The sequence below is a fragment of the Ailuropoda melanoleuca genome, chromosome 14, assembly GCF_002007445.2.
Source record: "Ailuropoda melanoleuca isolate Jingjing chromosome 14, ASM200744v2, whole genome shotgun sequence".
Classification (NCBI taxonomy): Eukaryota; Metazoa; Chordata; class Mammalia; order Carnivora; family Ursidae; genus Ailuropoda; species Ailuropoda melanoleuca.
In genome coordinates this window covers 53885587-53905531 of record NC_048231.1, presented here as the reverse complement: position 1 = coordinate 53905531, position 19945 = coordinate 53885587, and positions in this window count along the sequence as shown.

The window sequence follows — 19945 nt, the reverse complement described above, 5'->3', positions numbered from 1 at the left end:
TCTGTCAGAAAGCCCTCACCTAAAAGTGCTCAACACTTCCCTTTTCCTAGTTCTGTGTTATTTTGTTGCAAAAGTCACAATGAAACTTCTCTTGTGTCTTTCTAAGAGGAATCTAGAGGAAACCACAAACAAGTTTCCAAGTGTTTTCCTTCTTTAGAAACTATGAATGGGAACACGATTATCTCCCTTCTGGGCTCTTGAAACCAACTTGATAATAGGGGAAAAACATAGAATTTGAAAGGGTAGGCTCTGGGTCCAAGTCCCAGACTGGCTGTTTCTGGCTGTGTGTCCTTGGGCAAGTCACTTGCTTCACCTGAGTTTCATTACCTCATCTGCAAAACGGGCATAATACTCCTCACGCCTGACTTACTAACCCACAAGAGTAATAAAATAAAGCATGTGAAGGACCCTACATGACTAGCACACGCTACGTAAGTTGGTCCCTATTATTTTAAATAGGATTGCTTTATTCTTCTGATTGTAAAAATATGTCTGCTTTTTCTAAAACTTTTCAGAAAATACAGGAAAACAGAAAAGAGAGTGAAAAGTGTTTCTATTTCCAAAGGGATAACCACTAACATTTTGATATTTTTCCTTCAAGACTTTCTTTGTGTACATATTTCTATTTTACCAAATGGCCGTCATAAAATACTAATTGTTTGTAAAATGCAGTTTTTATTTAATGTCATGTGAAACAATGTGAGTTATTTTTACTATAAAAAAGAAAGTAGCCCAGATGAAAATGGAAGATAGCACAAATATAGCCAGCATATGGCATTTCTCCACCACGTCAAAGTGAATTATTCATAAGCATTTGTCAGAAATATCCAAGGTTACTGAGCTATTCTGGAACAACAGGGTACAAATTCTGAAGCAGAGATTGCTACATGTTCAATAAAACCCATTTCCTTTTCCTCCTGGATACATAGCAAACCTATATTTTCTAGGCTCGCTTGTATTTAGATGTGGTCACGTGACTGAGTTCCTGCCAATAGACATGAGTGGGAGGGCTGTGTGAATGGAAGTGGGTTAAGAAGAGGGTGTGTCTTCTCTGTGGAATCTCTTGTCCTCCGGCAGCTGGTTGGAAGGAGCCTATAAACCTGGGTCCTGGAATCACCTTGAGGTAGACCACCTGCCAAGCACACACTACACTTGAGGTAAATAAAACATAAACTTCTACTAAGCTACTGAATGTCAGAAGTTCATAACAGAACAGCTGGCTTTACCTGCCCTCACCAGTGAAACTTGTAACCTACTTCCATGTCACAAGTGTAGATTAAAACTTGAAGCAGGTCCAGAATTCTCCTTAAATGTAGACAGAGCTGAAACTCATTCAGTGATTTAATTTCAACACTGAAAGAATCACCCCTTCTCACTTACTTGGTACAAATAAATCTCTACCCACTCCCTTACAAAAATTTCTAAATTGCTCTTCCCAGGTTTTCCTTCCTATACATAAAATTAAGACTTAACATGCAAATATCCTTGAGAGAGACAACACATTCATTTCACTAAATGACCTTGACCATACTAAAACTGTGTTAGAGATTACGCAAAGAGGTGTAAGAGACTCTCTACCCTCAAAGAATGAATTATACTGGAACAAAGGCAACAAAACTAACATAGATTTAACTACATGGGTACAGTATCATATATAATTGCTAAAATATAGGTTCCATGTAAGCAAGAACTTTGTCTATTTCTGGCACATATGCTATATTGAAAGTATATAGTAGGCTTTGGTCACAGTTTTCTCAGACTATTGAATTAAATTATTGAAGAACAGCTAACTATTAAACTGTACTTAACTAGGAACTAGAATAGTTGTGGAAGGCTGAGTGAAGAAAATGGGACCGGGGCCATATTCCCTGAAGTTTTCATGGCAAGGGAAATATAAAATAAAAATGATGGTATCTATTCAGCCCGCTAGGCCAGCAAAGGGCTTCTTGCAGCCAAAGAGTCAGTTATCGAACTATCGGCTGCTGGCTGCGCTCGGCTCAGCAGTGCACTGCAGCTGCGGGGGCTGCAGGTGCCGGGGAGGAGCGGACAGAACAGAGAGGCGTCCGTGTGGACCAAGGCTCTGCTGCACAGCGAACGTGGACAGTATCAGGAAATGTTTGTCCGGGTGCGATGGAGCAAGGTTTTGGAGAAGTTTTCTCACACTTTTATTGAGGTTTAATTTCCGTACTGTAAAAGGCACCCAATTTAAGTGTACAGGGTGGTCAGTGTTAGAATATTTATACAGTTGTGGGAGCGTTCCCATGATCCAGCTTTAGAACACTTCCAAAATGTTCCCTCGTACTTGTTTGCAGGCATTCCTCGATCCCACCGCAGGCAACCAAATGATCTCTTCTCTGTCTCTGTAGTTTTGCCTTTTCAGGATATTTCACATAAATAGAATCATATAATATATGTTCTTTTGTGACTGGCTGCTTTCACTTAGTGCAGTCTTTTTTTTTTTTTTTTTAGGTTTTTCCAAGTTGTAGCATGTGTCAGTGGTTCATTGCTTTGAATCACTAAGTAGTGTTCCTCTCTGTGCATATAACATATTCTGTCTCTCAGTTCATCAGTTGGTGGTTGGAATATTTCCATGCAGGTAAAAATCTGCCACTTTTACCCTGAAAAAGCCCAGGTTTGGGCCTCTCGCCCCAGTGGATTGTACTCCTCTTCCAAGCAAAGCCACTGATTTTGTGGCGGGCCCCATCTTGTAAACTACCCTTCCTGCCTGTAAGACTTAAAGTGGGAGAAAATGCCTCTGGCAAAAAGTCGCATGTTCTTATCCAGAAGTCTAGCAGTTTTTCAAAAACAAATGCTTCCATTTTATTTCCTCCGGAGCCGATTTCCAGTGCCCTGACATGGTGGATTTTGACAATTTTGACCAGTTGGATACAAAGAAATCACTGACCTCTTCCTGCTATGATAACCGGAAGTCCCCTATCTTCTGAGGTAACTTGAAAATCGGGACACAGTACTTGATTCTCCGTGAGAACCAATAGGAAAGCTTTACACTGAGTTTAGGAATGAAACAAGCTCTGTGACCCCCAGAGATGGTAGCAATGAAGCAGTACGTGGAATCAGTTGGAAGGGAAAGATTTCAACTAGGAACCTCCTGTATTGGTCAAATAGAAAGGTTGGAAAAATCTTAGGTCAGTTAAGTGCAATGCAAGTCTCTTCCAAAGCTGTTGTTGAAAGAATGTTATGTTTTCCATCCATATTGCATTTTTCATACTCTTGGATATATGCTTTTTGAGGATGTATGACCCTATCTTTTCTGCTTGTCGCCCTGTTGCTGCACACATCCATGGAGAACACAGCCTGAGAGGACTAAAGTTTGGAGGGCCTTCCCACATGCTAGGAAGCCCATTCTCACTAAACTCGTTGAAGCTGCCATGTTTCCTCTAGCCATTGGCAGCTGCATATATAGTGTTTCCTGTATGTGATACCCTCTTGGACCACCTGTTGTCACCTGCTTAAATGCCCATCCTCCAGTTACTGTTGACTATCACGTTCCCCAGGAAGCCTCAGGTGGCTGCGTAAGGGCCTTTCTAGAAAGTTGGAAAGCCGTATTATAAATGATATATCTGTACATCAATTTCCCTGATTAGACTTAAATTCTGTGAGGGCAGGGCCCATGTTGCCTGGTTTACTATTATATTCCAAAAATATAATAGTAACCTTTAGAATAGTGAACCTTTAGAAACAGAATATGTGTTTTGTTAATATCTACAAAACTGCTTTGTTGGGAAGTTGCCCAGGATTCTTGTTAAGGGGACCAAGTCCTGGGGCCTTAACCTCTCTGAGCCTCAGTTTCATTTTAAAAAGTGGGGATAATCTTTCCACTTATGACGATTAAATGGAAAGATGTATTCCAAAGCTCTTACATGGCACCTGGCATATAACAAATAACATGTAATAAATGTTAACTGTTCATCAGGAAGCAATTACAGTCCTTGCTGGTGGCAGTGGGGAGCCTAGTTGACCTGGCTGCCCCCTCTCTGGACCACACCATGTGAATGCCAATATACTCGGGTTTCTCCTGGTTGCTGGCAGCCAGTGAATGACTGGGCCGTGGGGGACAGCGCAGGTCACTCCTCCAGACAGAAGAGTCTTCTCTCACATGCGCTTTGTCATGAGGCCTCTGCTTTAGCCAGGCAGCATTTTTCCTAGTACTGCTCGTTGGTGTGGGTCTCTTTCTACCCAACCGTCCATTGCCCCTGCCCCCATCTCCTTTCATAGGTATCAGGCCAAGCCTCTCCCTGCCCATTCCTGGTTCTTCCCATGATCTTTCCCTGGCATTCCTGCAACAGCTTCCCTGCACACCGTCTGCTTTTCAGAGGATTCAAACTCACACAGGTGGTGTCAGGCCCGGACCGAGGAAGCGGGGACCGAAGAGGGGCCCAGGGTCTGCTTCACTCGCTACCTGGAGGACAAGGAGGATCCCAGCCTGAGCTGTGTGTGGCCCATTTGCTGCAGAGTTCTTTGTTGGTGACCTGGAAAAACATCCCAGCACAAGGAATGCCCCTCCAAGGGCAATGGTCCAGGCACTTGGAAGATATGAAGGGGTAATCACTATAAGGGCAGCAAAATTGGCTGGTTATTGCTAAGTTGTAGTGAGACCCCACAGGAGCATAATGAGAAACGGTGGGCCATGAACAAACAATGAAAGTAAGAGTGAGAGCCAGAGGGCCTTTTCAGTTGCTTTCAAAGAGCCCCTTAACTCCTGTAGTGAGAGGTCTGACTCAGTCGAGGAGCACACTCTGATAGAGACACAGAGCTCCAGAGAAGCTAAAATGCTCAGCCAAGGCTGTCTGCTTTACTAAGGTTAGAGCCCTGGTTGAGAAAACTCTGGGCCCTGAAACATGGGATAGGGCGTGTGGATAGATGTTCCAGAGGAGTTTGGTTCCGTAGATCCTAGCCCTCGGAGCTTGTAACGTGGCTCACCCGTCTCCACTAGGAGCCAGCACTTCCTCCATGCTGGAGAATGATACAGACTGTTTCCTCTCCCCAACTAGGTGCATGATGCCTCCCTCAAGAGCTGCCCCACCTCTTCTCCTAGGTACCGGGCTGATAACTAGAGTTATAATCCAGCTGGGAATATTTGGGGCCTGATTAAGCAGAAAGCATATTATATATTAAGAGACCTGCAAAAATCAATTTGCATGTAGCAGCAATAGGCAATGCAGTGCCCTTGGGTTTTGAGCAGCTTAAGAGAGGCACCAACACAGCAAGAACGGCAGTGGAAGTTCTCCCGTGAGGTAAAGGCTGAGAGCAAGAGAGGTTGTCCAGGGCTGGGTTCCTTCATAACCACAGGGCTGACAGGACCTGAGTCAGTAAGGACCATGTGGTGATGCTTAGCTGCCAGAAGCTGGGCAGCTGACATTCCTGGAACAGCTGGAAGAGTCAGAGGGGCAGCCAGTGCAGAATGAGTCATGAGAGCTATGGAGATGGTTAATAGAACATGGCATCCCTGGAGGTGAAACACACAGGGGGTCAACAAGGAGGCTTCGTATCTGTAGCCAGAGAAGGCGGAATCAAGAAGGAAGAGGCTGAGGGCAGTTGTCCAATAAAATGTCATAATCACTCGTTCAGACCCAAAATCCACTGATGAGAAGGAAGGAATCTGCAACAATGCAGCCAGTATATACTCTAATGATTCCCCATTTTTCCCTTTCTAAAAGGGACCAATGAATGTTACTTTGGTGGTTATATCACAGAAAGGGAAATACTCAGACATGATGAGGACTGTAGGACCCAGGGTCTAAACTGATATCGATACTCAGAAATCCAAAGCACCACCAGAAACCATCCAAAATACAAGAGATGCTGAACAAGTAGCAACAAAGTGACTCAGCCAGTGGACATTAGCTAAGATTTTCACCACAACTAAGCCACCAAGACCTACCAAAGTGACAGCTGAGGGTGAGGGCAATTTAGAGTAGACAGCAGTTGAGGCCAAGGTTAAATACTAGTTGAGATCCCCAGACCAACTATATTGACAGGGGCTGAAGTGTGATCCACTGATCTCCCCTAAGTTATCCTACAGAAATGGTCTGTGGATAACATGGAGGAGCTGTTCCCTGAGGCTGCATAGGGATGTCAGTCTTCATAGCTCAGGGGGTAACTGTGATGGCCGTGAAAACACACCACCCCGATCTCTTACTTGAGGGAACGGAGTTACTGGACTGATCCGGCTACCAATCTGGATACACCATTGCATTCACAGCGACGATGCTATTACCCAGCAGCTCCCAGCCAGTGAGTGAGCATGGCGAGGGTATTAGTGCAGACCCGTTCCTCTGGGATGTGGGACCGTCTGGTGAATGATTTGGCCATCAGCATTCTCCATCAGCCTGTTGAAACTATTTTAAAACTGCTCTGTAGTTTGGAGTTCTTCCTAGCCCAATCCTGCTTCCTTCGTCCTCTTCTTTAACCTGTATTGGTCTGAAGGTTCTCCCTACACACTCCTGTTTTTCCCCTGTTCCTTCAATCACCTCCAGCTCATCTAATTCAATAGAGCATCTCCTTTTCTGAGGAACACAGTCATGAAGCCAGGGACTGTTTTTTGCTCAAGAGGGTAGCGATATACTGAGCACAGGCTTCCAGTTCACACACTTTTTGTTTGTTTCTGGGCTAGGAAGTTATCCCAATCTTTCAGGAGGTATCACATGCTTTATTTTGGTTTGTTTGTTTTGTTTTGTTTTTGTACATTTCATGCTGTGCTCACACCAGCACATGGAGTTTATACCAGCAAAAAAAGAGGACTTCATTTATTCTCCAGTGAAATGGACGGGCTTCTAAATAGACATAAAGAAAGAAGGGTTTCAGAGACTGAAATACAAGAGGATAAAACTAGTCTTGCAGATAAAGCTGTAGAAAAAAAATTAATCTGGGAAGTGACAGGTGCCTGGATAGCTGGAGGAGGACAAGAGGAGAAAAATGAGGGAGAAATATTCACCCTCCTCCCTGACTTCCTTCTCTTCTATAAACTGTTACTGGAATTTCCCTGCTACCATATTTGCAATTGTAGCACATAAAATGATGGACAAATAATATTTGGAATTACTACACCTTAGCCCCTTTCTCCTCGGCTACAGAATAACTCATGTATTAATCCTCTCATTCATTTAACTAATCATCATACAATAGAGCCCTTCTTGTTTACTATTCTGAGTGCCGATTTTGCTGCAAATTCTCATTTAATACAAAACTCTTTGCTAGGGCACTGATCTTCCACAAATCTTTTTTTCCCTACCCAGATTCTAAATTGTTTCAGCCTTTGATCTCTGCTCAAAACTCTCGTGTGTTTGATTTCCAAGATAGGGTGAACCCAACAGACATTTTTTTTACATCTCAGCAAGTCAACTGTAGGAAAATGCAAGTCATCTAGCCTTTGAAAAGCCCCCAACTCTCGGAGATTCCTGGGATAGTCCTTTATGAAAGGGGTAGAAAGCCAAGGAATAAAAGAGAAAGCTGGAGAGAAATTTGCAGTATAGAAATTCATGTAAGCTGAATATGTAAGAATTCCCTGGTGGGGTAGGTCGCTTGTGGTTAGAGAGCATCCCTTTAGTACCCCAAAATGGATATTCCTCACCCAATGATGGAGAGACTATGTTCTACAACTAGGGTACTTTGAGTATTGACAAAATTCAAATACTCCAAGGAAAGTATTCTAAGTTGGTATCAGGCGTTCACTCGTTAGTGTGAAAAAATTTCTGACTTTTCCTAATAGTAGGCCTTATAAGGCAAAAGCAAAACCAGAACTGGTTCCTACAGGCATATTCTGGGCCACAAGTGAATGAAAAACAGCAAGAATGACGACAACAGAAGGTTAAGGCATTGAGATTACGCCTGTCCAACTGCTCCCCTAGGGGCCTTGTGTTTTCTTGAGAGCTGCAGGTGAGCATTCTAAAGATCATTTCCTAGACAACGAGTTGCTTTGGTTTTTGTTTCTGTCCACGTTAAGTATACAGAATACGGTCCCTTGCTACTAAGAGTGTGAGCCCCACCCCAGCCACATCGCTGTCGCCAGCAGGGTTGTCCTAAATGAAAACCCTGATCCTACCTCACACTCATGGAATCAGAATCTGTGTTTTAACAAGGTCCTCAAGGGACGTGCCAACACATTTACGTTTGAGAAGCACGGCATCGCTCAGGGGACAGACTAAGATCTGGAAAATTGGCTTAGATTTCTGACTCTGGCCACTTACTAGCTGACAAATTGCATAGCGTCCCTGTATTCTAACCTCCTCTGTCAGATGGAGGAAAACTCTGCATATTCTTCTTCTTATTTCTAGTCTTTGTTTTTACTCCTTCTTGTATTTCTCTACTCAAAATTTTTCCGTATTCCTGAAATGCTAACCTTCTTTGCTCATTTGTATTCTTACCGGATGTCTTTGGATAAGGAGGAGAGAGTAGACATGCATATAATATACATCCATATGCAAGCATCCCACCCCAGTTCTATTTACTCCAATAAGATTGACAAAAGAATGAGTTTGTTTAATGAATATAAAAGCTATTTGTCTTTTTCAATGCTTTCCACTCCATACCAAGCTGCCTGCCAGATTGTGGGCCAATATTTGAATGATTAGCCAATTTGTATGTAACTGTTTAATGCAGAGTTCCTGTTTCTACCAGATTCTAACAAATCACTACACTTTGCTTTTCTTTGAAAAGCTAAAATATGACTGATGATATATAAATTATTCTTATATTAACCAACACATCATGCCATAGTTTCCTTCTTACAAAATGATGGCCTGCTCTAAATTATCTATGTGGGCTCCTCCAGTCCTGAAGTCCTATGATTCTGATTGTAATCTGAGGATTCCTCAGAACAAACCATTTATTATTAAATATTAAAAAGCAGGCAGCATGATTTAATGTGCCCTTCTCAAGACTTCCTTTAGACCCATGCATCTGAAGAGCAGACTGGGCCCCTAAAACCTCCCCAAGTCTCTTCATTTGGTTCCAACAAAACTTAGTCTCTCAGAAATTCAAGAACTCTCTGGACAGACACTTGAAAGCAAGCTCGTTAGAATTTTAATCCCAAGTCTCGTTTTAACTTAATTATTTATCTCACTGTGAATGCCTAACATCTCTATCAATTTTCTAAGGATAAATATGTATGAGGTTTGGACCCCAAAATTAAACTCTGAGATTTTTGAGACTGATTTTTAAATGAAGCTAGACAGCAGATTCAGCTTCTGAATAAAAATTTACGGTAGTGTGTAATCGAATCACTTACCATTCCTCACAGAGGAGAAACCCTTTCTACCAATATTCCTTTTCCTATAAATTCCACATAATTTTCTGACAATAAATCTTGATGGAGCTGGAGATCTAAATACTGATTTGTTGTTTCATCCTGAATTAATCACACATAATTACAAAAACGGATACTTTAGAGCATGCATTAACAGCTCTTGAACACAAATAAATGTCCTTCCTCTTAGAAATAGAAACCTATCAATGTCCATATGTTCAGAACATCAGATATTTAACCCTTAAGGTGCTCAGCTATTTCTAGTAGAGATTTAAGAGTTATGGTTGTAATAACATCACATCATATTTAAACGTTAGCTACTAATTTCTCATTAGTTCCTGTTAGCTTAGTTATGGATTTACAAAGACTCGGTTCATTGATGAGGTCTGTGCATGGAAAGGGCTAAAGTAGCAACAATTAAGCTCTACTTATCACTCATTACGCGCCAGAGATGCCCTAATCTTAATCTTCATGACTACCTTTTATAGGTAAGGAAACCAAGGTACAGAAAGACAGAATAAAGTGTGCAAGGTCACGCAGGTGGTAACCATTACAGTGACAGTTTGAACCGAGGCTTTCTTCAGAGTTTATGCCCTTAGCCTTGACATTGTTGTCCTACCCAACTCAATCTAACATGCACTTTATGTTAGGAGATCAGATAACGTTATATTTGAACATATTATGTTCTACCCGTATGTTAACAATTTATGATTACCTCGTATGACATTATGTGATGTTACATTTCATATGATGGTGGTCCTTTGAATCAGAAACAGTAATTATCATTTACGTTCATCGGGCTGCAGAACCCCTATTCTCTCTCCTAACTCTAATGACAGAAACTCTGTTTACCTCATACCTTAAAAAAAAAAAAAAGCAAAAAACAAATAAATGAACAAACAAAAAACAATAAGAAAATAATCAAAACGACAATAACAAACCCATTTGCTGGCTCTACTTCATAATAAATACCACTGTCCTTGGGTCCCATTGGCAGTGTCCTTCTCCCTCAGGGGTGGAAGACCCAAAACGCCTGGAGGAGCTGAAGGAACTGCGAACATCTGGCATAGCCTGGTGGGGTGAAAGGCGCTCACCTGGAGAGCCACGTGTCCATCTACAGGGGGTGCCCCTCAATAGCATCCCTGGCCTATGGTAGCCATGAGGAAATAGTAGCACCGTATTATCTGACCCTCTAATTTGTCCAGGGAAGTCAGAAATAACAAATTTTAAAATTTGACAAATTTAAAAACCAACCATAAAACACTGGAATGGCTAAGGAATCCATGTAGGCAGATAGGTCATACTCATGGCCTGGATACCATCTGGTCTTCAGTCTGTCATCTCAGTTCCTCTGGTCTCTACTTCCTTGCTGGATGGGATCATGCTTCTCCTTGGCTTCAGTGCTTATCTAACATGTATGATTTCCCAAGGTGTTTTTGACTTTACTAATGGACTCTAGATCCTAATCTCTAATTACCTCTCAGGCAAATCCTTGTCCAGATTCACCCTACACACAATGGGTTAGTTGATGAGAATCTCCCTATCTGTAAATATCCTCCATCTGGAGTGATCTCTACCTTGGTTAATGCAACATTTTCTATGCAGTCACCCAGTGATCTTTAACTCCTCATTTTTTTTTAACCTTACAGAGTTTATTGATAAGCAAGTTGAACTGAATCTACCTCAAGATATTTCTGAAATCTCTCTAATAATTCCCATGCAGTCTTCAAGTAAGCTGAGAGTTTACTAGTTTTTTAAGCTACAGAATATTTTCTTTAACAAAATTTTACTTAGAAGTCTAGTTGCAACAGATATAAGCAGGTATTGTCTGTTTCCATTAGAGACCCAGATTCCCACCCATCATCCTATTGTCCTTTGAGGTGACCCATCTCTAAGGCACTCATAGTGTTCCCCAAAACACAGTTTGAAAAACAGACATAAAAATAGACCTACCAATCATCTTCCCCACCTCCATCGTTTCCATCTACCATATTGCTATAAAAATTATCTTTCTGAAACATAGGTTTGATCAGATTTCTATTTAAAAAGCTTTGGGGTACACCATTAATTATAGGATGAAATCCAAACTCCTTAACATAAACTTCTACCTTTCACAACCTGAGTATATGTCCGGTCACTCATCACACCTCAGTGCACACTTCAGCCACAGTGACCATTGTCTAGCTACCCTCCTTTCCCTTGCTTGGTGCATTCTCGTACTTTGGGCAATAAAAGTTTGATCTAGGTCTAAAATGACACTGGAGATACAAGGCTGAGATGTGACTTGTTTCCTTATTTCCATACTACCTATCTAAATTTAACTGTTACCTAGCAGGAGCAGGACCACTCACACTGAAGGAAGAGTACTATTGTTTCTGTAACAGTAGTGAGCTATACATGCTTAGTTTTCAGTCATTGTATCCCCTCTAGGGTGGCATTCGCAAGCATGTATGATAGACATCTGATAACACTTTGTTCATTAACTTGAACTGTCCTTATTACTGATCATTATGAACGGGCAGTGTTACCTAGCCCTCAACTGACCAAGACACTTCTAGTTATAGATCATGGACTATTCATTTTCAAGGACACAATCACTAAGGAAATGTTTTGAGCATCTATTTTGTGTCCTATATAATTAAGGCCACATAAAAAGAATGACACATTTTCTATGGTCAAAAAATGTCATCTAGTTCAGAAAACAGAACTAAAGAATCAGACAATTACGATCAGCATAAAGCAATATGCAACTGAGAAATTAAACTTTACAGATGATTAATGTTAAAAGAATTCAAGGGAAGTGTGTTCTAGAGTTCTTATAAACCTCCTGAAGGAGATTATGTGAACCTGGGATTTGAAAATCAGAGAAGAATTATTTAAGAAGAAAATGTGTTTCAGGTCAAAGAAATAATGTAAAGGTACTGAGGTTAAAAACAAACTGGCTTGGAACTACACCAGAGAGGCATGGATGGGAATATTGGGTAATTAAAAGTACTTTAAATTGAGAAAGAGTTTCAAGTTTTTGTAGTAGGTCATTGAATACTATATTGTGTGTGTTTGTAGGCATGTTTTTGGAGACTGAAGATGATATTTAAAGAAGATAAGTACTGTACACTGGTAGAATGTGCTAGATGAACTGGATTACTGGAAGGAGAGACCAGAGTCAGAGAATCCAGTTAAGAAAGCTGGAGTCTATGCAGTAACTGAGGTATGACGGGACCAGAATAGTGTCAGTGGTCTGCAATGGAGAAGAAATGCCTCCTGTGAAAGGAGAACCAACAGGCCTTCTGAGAGTCTGGATTTTAGTAATAAAAGAAAGAATGAGCGGCACTAAATGACCACAGGTTTTTCATCTTGAGTGATATGATAATTGTATTATTTTTGACAGACACAGGAGCTAAATTGAGTGATGAAAAAAATGTTCCTCTTCTTAAAAAAAAAACCAAAACACTGTATTTCAAGAGCTCTCTTAATCTGGTTTCTTTAGAGAGCAGAGCCTGAGGCAATGATTAACAGTGCTGATGCATTATTTGCAAGGGTATACCCTGAGCAGTGAAGGTAAAGGTACAGCCAAGTGAAGTGAAGAAGGAAGTGAGCCCTACGATGATGCTTTCCTGGACTGGCCATCCTCTCACAAAGAGCCCAGGAGAAACACAAAGGTGACTCACCAGGTGCTTTTCTTAGCTCACAGGACTTTCCCATATAGGCTAGGCGGAAAAACCATATTTTGGATTAATCTGTGGGTTATAGGAAGATGGGAAATCAATCTCCTTGGCTGCCTTCAAACTCCTGTTTCTCATTGGTCAAAATTCATTTTAAGGAGATTTAACTCTTTCATCACCTGGCCCCGTACGTAGGCACTTGGGATGCCAGAAGCCATAACCTGAAGTGTGGGGTTTCACCTAAGGTCTAACATGGTTGGGGGAGCCTGAAATTCCAGACATATAGCTGGACAACAAGGAATAGCAGCCAAAGGGAAGGAGTAGCACTCCCAGGGCAAATGGCAAGTGGCCATCATATTATTCTGGAAATAGCTGGTACCTTTGCAAGGAAGAACACATCAGAGGGGCTCTGATATAAGACATATCTGATATGAAAAATAATTCCTCAAGTGGGATTAACTTGCAGAAAATTGGACATATGGACCAAAGCCTGGAGGAAGACTTGTAACCAAAGGTACAGGGTTGGAGTTTATAATTTTCCTCCATAAACTATAATTGGAACTTGAGAGAATAGATATACCCCTGGGAGAAAGAACCCATAAGAGACAAGTGGGGAAAGATGAGAATCTAATACTGGGAACTGAGGAGCATAAAGGAAAAGTAAGGGGAGAAGAGAAATATCGTGCCATGGTTTAAAAAAAAAAATGAAATCCAGGAATGATTTATACCATGGAACTAGGAATGAGGAAAATTCTAGAGGAGTATCTATGGAACAGTGTTCAATGCACCAGATTGGTCCAGAGGAATGAGGAGAAAACAAAAGGAAGTTGTGTTGTCAAATGAAACAAAATATATTTTACATTCCAAAACTAGATGTGGGATAAAATATTTTTCTGTTAGACCAAAGTCCCCGAGGGAGACATTCAATGAGTTCATAATGGCCCCAGTTTTGGATCTCTCCCTCACAGATCTACAGGTTTGGGTGGGCCAACCTGCAGGGTCTTCCATGACTCGAAGTCCTGGTCAGTTGTAAGCCCAGGTGTCCTCAGCTGAAGTCATCCCTGAGAAGCTGGGAGAGGTGACATTGAGGGTCCCTGTACAGAGAGCACACTGTAGTTGCTGAGAAGCCTAGTGCAACCTGAGAATGCAGTTTGAATAGGAGAACATAAGACCATGTAGATGTAGGGGGTTCACGGAGACCAGTGTAAAGAAGAAAATCTGAAAAGTCTAAGGGAAAAGTCATCTATGGAGAGTCCTGGAAGGTAAGTCCATACAGGTTGGTGTGGACAGAAGGTGGGCTAAAATTAAGGTGAAGACCTGGCTGAGGTTAGTCACAGAGAGATGAGCTGTATGCAATAGTGAGCTTTTGAAACAGACTGCCTGGGCCCCAAATAAATCTCTAACACTTCTTGATTGTGACCATGGCAAGTCATCTGGTTACTCCAGATCTCAGTTCCCTCACTTGGAAAATAAATTTTATAAGAAAATCTATCTTATAAGGATATGGTGATTTAAAAAAACCAAAAAAACATGAGTTAAACCATAATGTGCTTAACAGAGTTCCTAGCAGATAATAATGATTTGTCTACACCACATAGTCACATGGATATCTCAAATGCAACAAGTGTTAGACCGATTTCACGACCCACCCTCCAGAGGCTCTTCGACCTAGAATAATGGCACCACAATCCATTGCCAGACATCTAGAAGTCATTCTTGATAACTTGTTCCTCATCCTCATCATCATTATTAAGGATAACCATCATTAAGTTTATCAATTTTACCTTCAAATATCTATCAAATTCAAACACTTTCTACGTCTATAGGTTTACCATGCTAATCCAACTTGCTATTCATCTTTGTATAGCAAAATGTTGAACCATAAAATGGCCCGTGAATTTGTTTAGCCATACAACCCCTTGGGCTTTTCTCCAATCCGTTCTCAAATACAGGGCTCCCCAGGCAACGACATGTATGAGTTACAGGTGTGCAGGAGCACGATATACAACCCAAAATCTGGTCTTTGGAGCCAAAAGTATAAGCCACATGGAAGCTTCTATAGCTATGCTATAGATACAACTCAAGACATGACCCAAATAATTGTGTCAAACAGACTTGTGCCTGACATGGCATCATATAGGGCCTGAGTAAACCGCAAGATGACCATTCGAACAATGCATGCACACAAGTACATTTCATAAATTAGAGCTTCCGTATCATACTGGATTTTTTTTTACAAATTCAACTTTTAATATGTATCCTAATACATTGTATCTCAGTTTATATCCTAGTTCTTTGTATTTCATATTTCATTTTACTAATTTTATTACATAAAGACCATGTAATTATTTTTTTACCAACTCTCACCTACATTATCCCTAATCCCCTCTTGCTTTCACCAGGGCATGGAGGAAATATCATCATTCTGTATGTGTGCCATGACATGGACAATTTGGGAAAGCAGGGCTCCTATGTATAGTCAAAAGAAGCGCTAAAGAAAACCTGATTATATAACTGCTCTGCATAAATGCCTAATGGCTTCACAGTGCTATAAGAATGAAGGTCAAGATACACAGAATGGACTACAAACCCTACATGTCTGACCAGGCTTCCTCTCTAGTGTCATCTTAAGTCCCTCTTCTCGTTCTTTGCATTTCAATTACTCTAACTTCTTTCACGTCTTTAAAAGCATCATGCCCCCTTCCATCACAGACTTTGTATATGTGCATCCCTCTCTACAATGAGACTGTCTCACCCTCACCTTGCACTGTCACATCACTGATCTCATTTCATCCTTTAGCTTTCAGCTCAAGGTCACTTCTTTAATGAAACCATATACACTCCCCACCTTTCCCAGCCCAATACAGGATACTTCCATTTATCTATCAAATATCATGGATACTTATGTTTATCACTGTATCCCCAACACCTAACATAGTACTTGGCATTTAATAGGAACTCAATAAATAAGTCTTGAAAAATACATTGAGGGCTAGGTTCTAGCCAGCCATGCGTCAGCCATGAAGTTGTGAGTTGTGGCTCCTTGGCCCAGACTCAGGTAGCTTGACTTTGCCTACACATGGTTTCACCAGGTGTCCAACAGGTTCATTTTTAAGGACTGGCCATGATGGAGGCTCTTTTTCCTTTTGCTTAAATTTATAAATGTAAAAATCAATAAAGGGCTTTCCATATAATAACAATCAATCATTATTAATCCTTCTAACATGACAAAACTGTCTCATTTTTGTGTAACAGCTTCTGTTCTTTGTCAAAATATGTTCACATTTTATATAAATATAAATTTTATAATATTTGTTGCTTTTTTCATTCAGCATATTACACACATTTTCTTAAATAACTGCTATCATTTTATACAACTACACAATAGGGTCTTCAAAAAATATTTATTGAAGGAGTATAATGTGCCAAGAACCATGGAAGTACCAGAGAAGCAAAGATTTATTCAATGTATTTGAAAGGTAGTGAACAAAAAAGTGGGGCTGAAGGAGGAAAGAAAATGGGGTCAAGAGGAGTTGTTTTGTTTTTTAATTCCAAACAACAACAAAAAATACATACTTGTATGCTGATGAGAATGATGTAGTAGAGAGAAAAACCGATGATGTAGGAGAGAGAGGGATTTGCGAAGGACATCCTGGGGTAAAGAAAGAATGCAGCGCACAAGGCAGGCAGAAGGCAGAGTGTGAGGGATAAACTAGAAGGTGAGTACATGTGGTCGTGGGAGACTGTGGGAGATTTCCTTTACTTGCTTCGGTTTTCTCAATAACTAGAAAAGCAGGAAGCAAAGTGACCAGCAAAAAGTGGGGATGTTGAAGAGGGTGGTGAAGGTTTAAATAAAATGGAGAAAGTACAAAAGAGTGGTCTGGGCCAGTGAATGGGCCAGAGAAGCACTGTTTGATTGCTGGGAGGATGAAAGGCCCTTTGGAGTTTTGTGGTCGTGAAAAGAGACACTAGTCAGTGTGGTCGTGATATTTTCTCCAGCCATTTTTAGCTACGTGAATCAAGGTATGAAGCAGGTTCAAAGTTAGCTTTAACCAGGGTTATGGTTTTGACAAGTTAAGATTACATAGCGATGGAGGAGCAAAGGCACTGGGGAGATACCTAAGAGTGATTTTAACGATGTGTACTTGTGAAAGTCTTGTTCTCAGAGAGCTCAGTCTGGTGAGGGAGAAAATAAGGAACAATTTAATGTCACAATAAACATTTTGAGATGTATAACACATTTTATTTATTTTTAAGATTTTATTTATTTATTTATTTATTTGAGAGATGGAGAGTGAGAGAGAGCACGAGTGGGGAGAGGGGCAAAGGGAGAGGGAGAAGGAGAGGGAGAGGGACTAGACTCCCCGCTGAGCAGGGAGCCCCGTGCAGGCTCAGTCCCATGACTCTGGGATATGACTGGAGCCAAAGGCAGACGCTTAACCGACAGAGCCACCCAGGCACCCCTAACACATTTTAAATAATATTCCTAGAAATAAGTCTGAGTTCTTTAATTCTTCACCTATTGGCTTAACTAATAGTTGGGTGATTCTTTTTTTTTTTTTTCCATACCCAAATATTTCAGAGAACTGTGAGAGTGCTTAAAATTCTAGGATTTTTTTTTTCTTTTTTTAAGGATTTTTGTTTGGGCTTCTATTGATATAATTATCTTATTTCTATAATATCTTTCTCTTATAGATAATAGAGGTTTTCTAGGGATATTGGGGTCATGCATACCATCACCCCGAATTTGGAATATCATTGCACAGGCCACCCAGCCTTGAGAATGACTTTCTTAACTGAAGATAGTTATCTCAAGAACCATGATTTTTCTCTTTGTATTCTCTTTTCTATTCTCTTTGTACCTCTCTTTTTGTATTGTACCCTCATAATTTATTGGAAACGTGTATACAGCTGAACCCCAGCTATGAGAAGCAACAAAGTCTCTAGCATATAGAAGACATATAAGAGGTGATAGGCATTTTATTCATACGGCCATTTCAACCCTGAGTAACTTGTTACACATATTTCGGATTATTTTCTATGATTTATTTACCAGTGGGACTATGGAATTATTCCAAGTTTCTTCTCAACTGGCAAACACCTCAGCATTGTACATGTCTGTTGCAGTTTTACTGCATTTACTGCAGTTTTATTTAATATAAAATATTTGGGGGTGGTACAAAAAAAAATCTCCACAGAGTAAAATTGTTAGTTTCTTTTAAACAAGTGATGAAGTTGCCCTTAAATTACTAAGCATGTATACTTGAATTCCTTCTCTTCAAATTATGTAAACTTTCTATGCAACTGGTGGGTTACACCATTAAAAAAAGAGAGGGGGAGAGAGAGGCAACAGGCTCAAAATATAGTCACTTGTGATAAGCCTCGATCAGCCAACCAAGAGTTAGTATCTAAACCAATTGCAGTTTCAGTCTCCACCAGGAATGTGACCTTTAACTAGTCAGTCTGAAACCACCTGATCAGTAGTGAGTTAATCTGCATGACAAACCCCTGTCCTACTCCCACAGGAGGGTGACCTTGCCTAAAACAGTATACTCTTTTCCTTATCTTACTCCTTTCTGGCCTGTAAATGTCTTCCAGGTTGTATGGCTCTTAGGAGCTCCTTTCTGTCAGCTAGACGGGATGGTGCTCTATTCATGAATTGCTGAGTGGTGCCAATAGCACCTTTAAAGTTTGCTCACTTGAATTTTGTTTTTTTACACACCAAGCAGATGAGAGACAGAACAGTGGCTTCTCTTCATTTGTATACAAGAAAGCAGAAGCTACTTCCCTTTCTCCTCCAAAAAGAGGGAGAGAAACATTTTCTCCTTCTGAACTTAACCTTTTGGAATGTCAGTAAAATCTCTCCAAAGGCCAGAGAGATCCTTGATCATAGATTATTTTGACCCAGACAACCTCCAAGATCTGAGCTCTGTCTTTTTTGTCATGTAAATATCTGAGGAGATGGCACTCCAGTATTCCTGGCACCTTGGGTTGTTTTTTTTTTTTAACCTAATTTGAGCTGTCACCTTTTGGCCCTCTCAGGGAGATAAGAAAAGATGTCCTCTTAGATAGAATAGTTAATGAGACAAATGGCTACATATTTTTCTCATGGTAGAGGAAGAGTACAATGTTTTTAGGGAAAGGGAAATCAGATTCCCTATCTTTCCATCCTATGCATTGCCATATCTCAGGAGCGCAGGCTTTTTTACAGAGGCACTGAGAAATCCAGGGAATCTTTTATTTTCCCATAGTATGTACATTACTCTTTAATAAAGCTGATTAGATATGAATAAAAGAAAAGAATGAACTATTTATACATGCAACATTATGAATGTTCATGAGTCTCAAAAATATGTGTGTGTGTGTATGTGTGTGAAAGAAGCCATTCACAAAAGAGTGCACAATGTTTAGTTCCATAACTAAATGATTGTGATGAAAGTCAGACCAGTGTTTGCCCAAGAAAGGTGAGAACAGACTGAAACGAGAACAAGGGAAATTTCTTCAGGCATGAGGCATTCTATATCTTGATTCAAGTGGTAGTTACACAGGTGTACATAGTTAACAAAACTTAAAAAACTGTACACTTTGATTAATGAGAAGGTGGCAGAGTAAAAAGATCCTGAGCTCACCTTATCCCATGGACACACCCAGATAACAGCCATGTCAGAGCAACTAACTCTGAAAATGACCTGAAGACTAGCAGAACAGATGTTTCCACAGTTAAGTGCAGAGAGGAGGCCCATAGAAAAGAGAAGGAGGGAGAGGGACACAGTTGGCGACCAAATCCCTGGTGACACTAACCACGAACTGGAGGGACACCATAAGAACGGAGAACTTAACAACTCAACACAAAAAACCCAAGTAATTCAATTACAAAACGGTCAGATGACCTGAATAGGCATTTTTCCAGAGAAGATATATGAGTGGCCAAGACACATGAAAAGATGCTCAACATCACTGATCATCATGGAAATGCAGATCCAAACCACAATGAGATATCACCTTACACCTGTCAGAA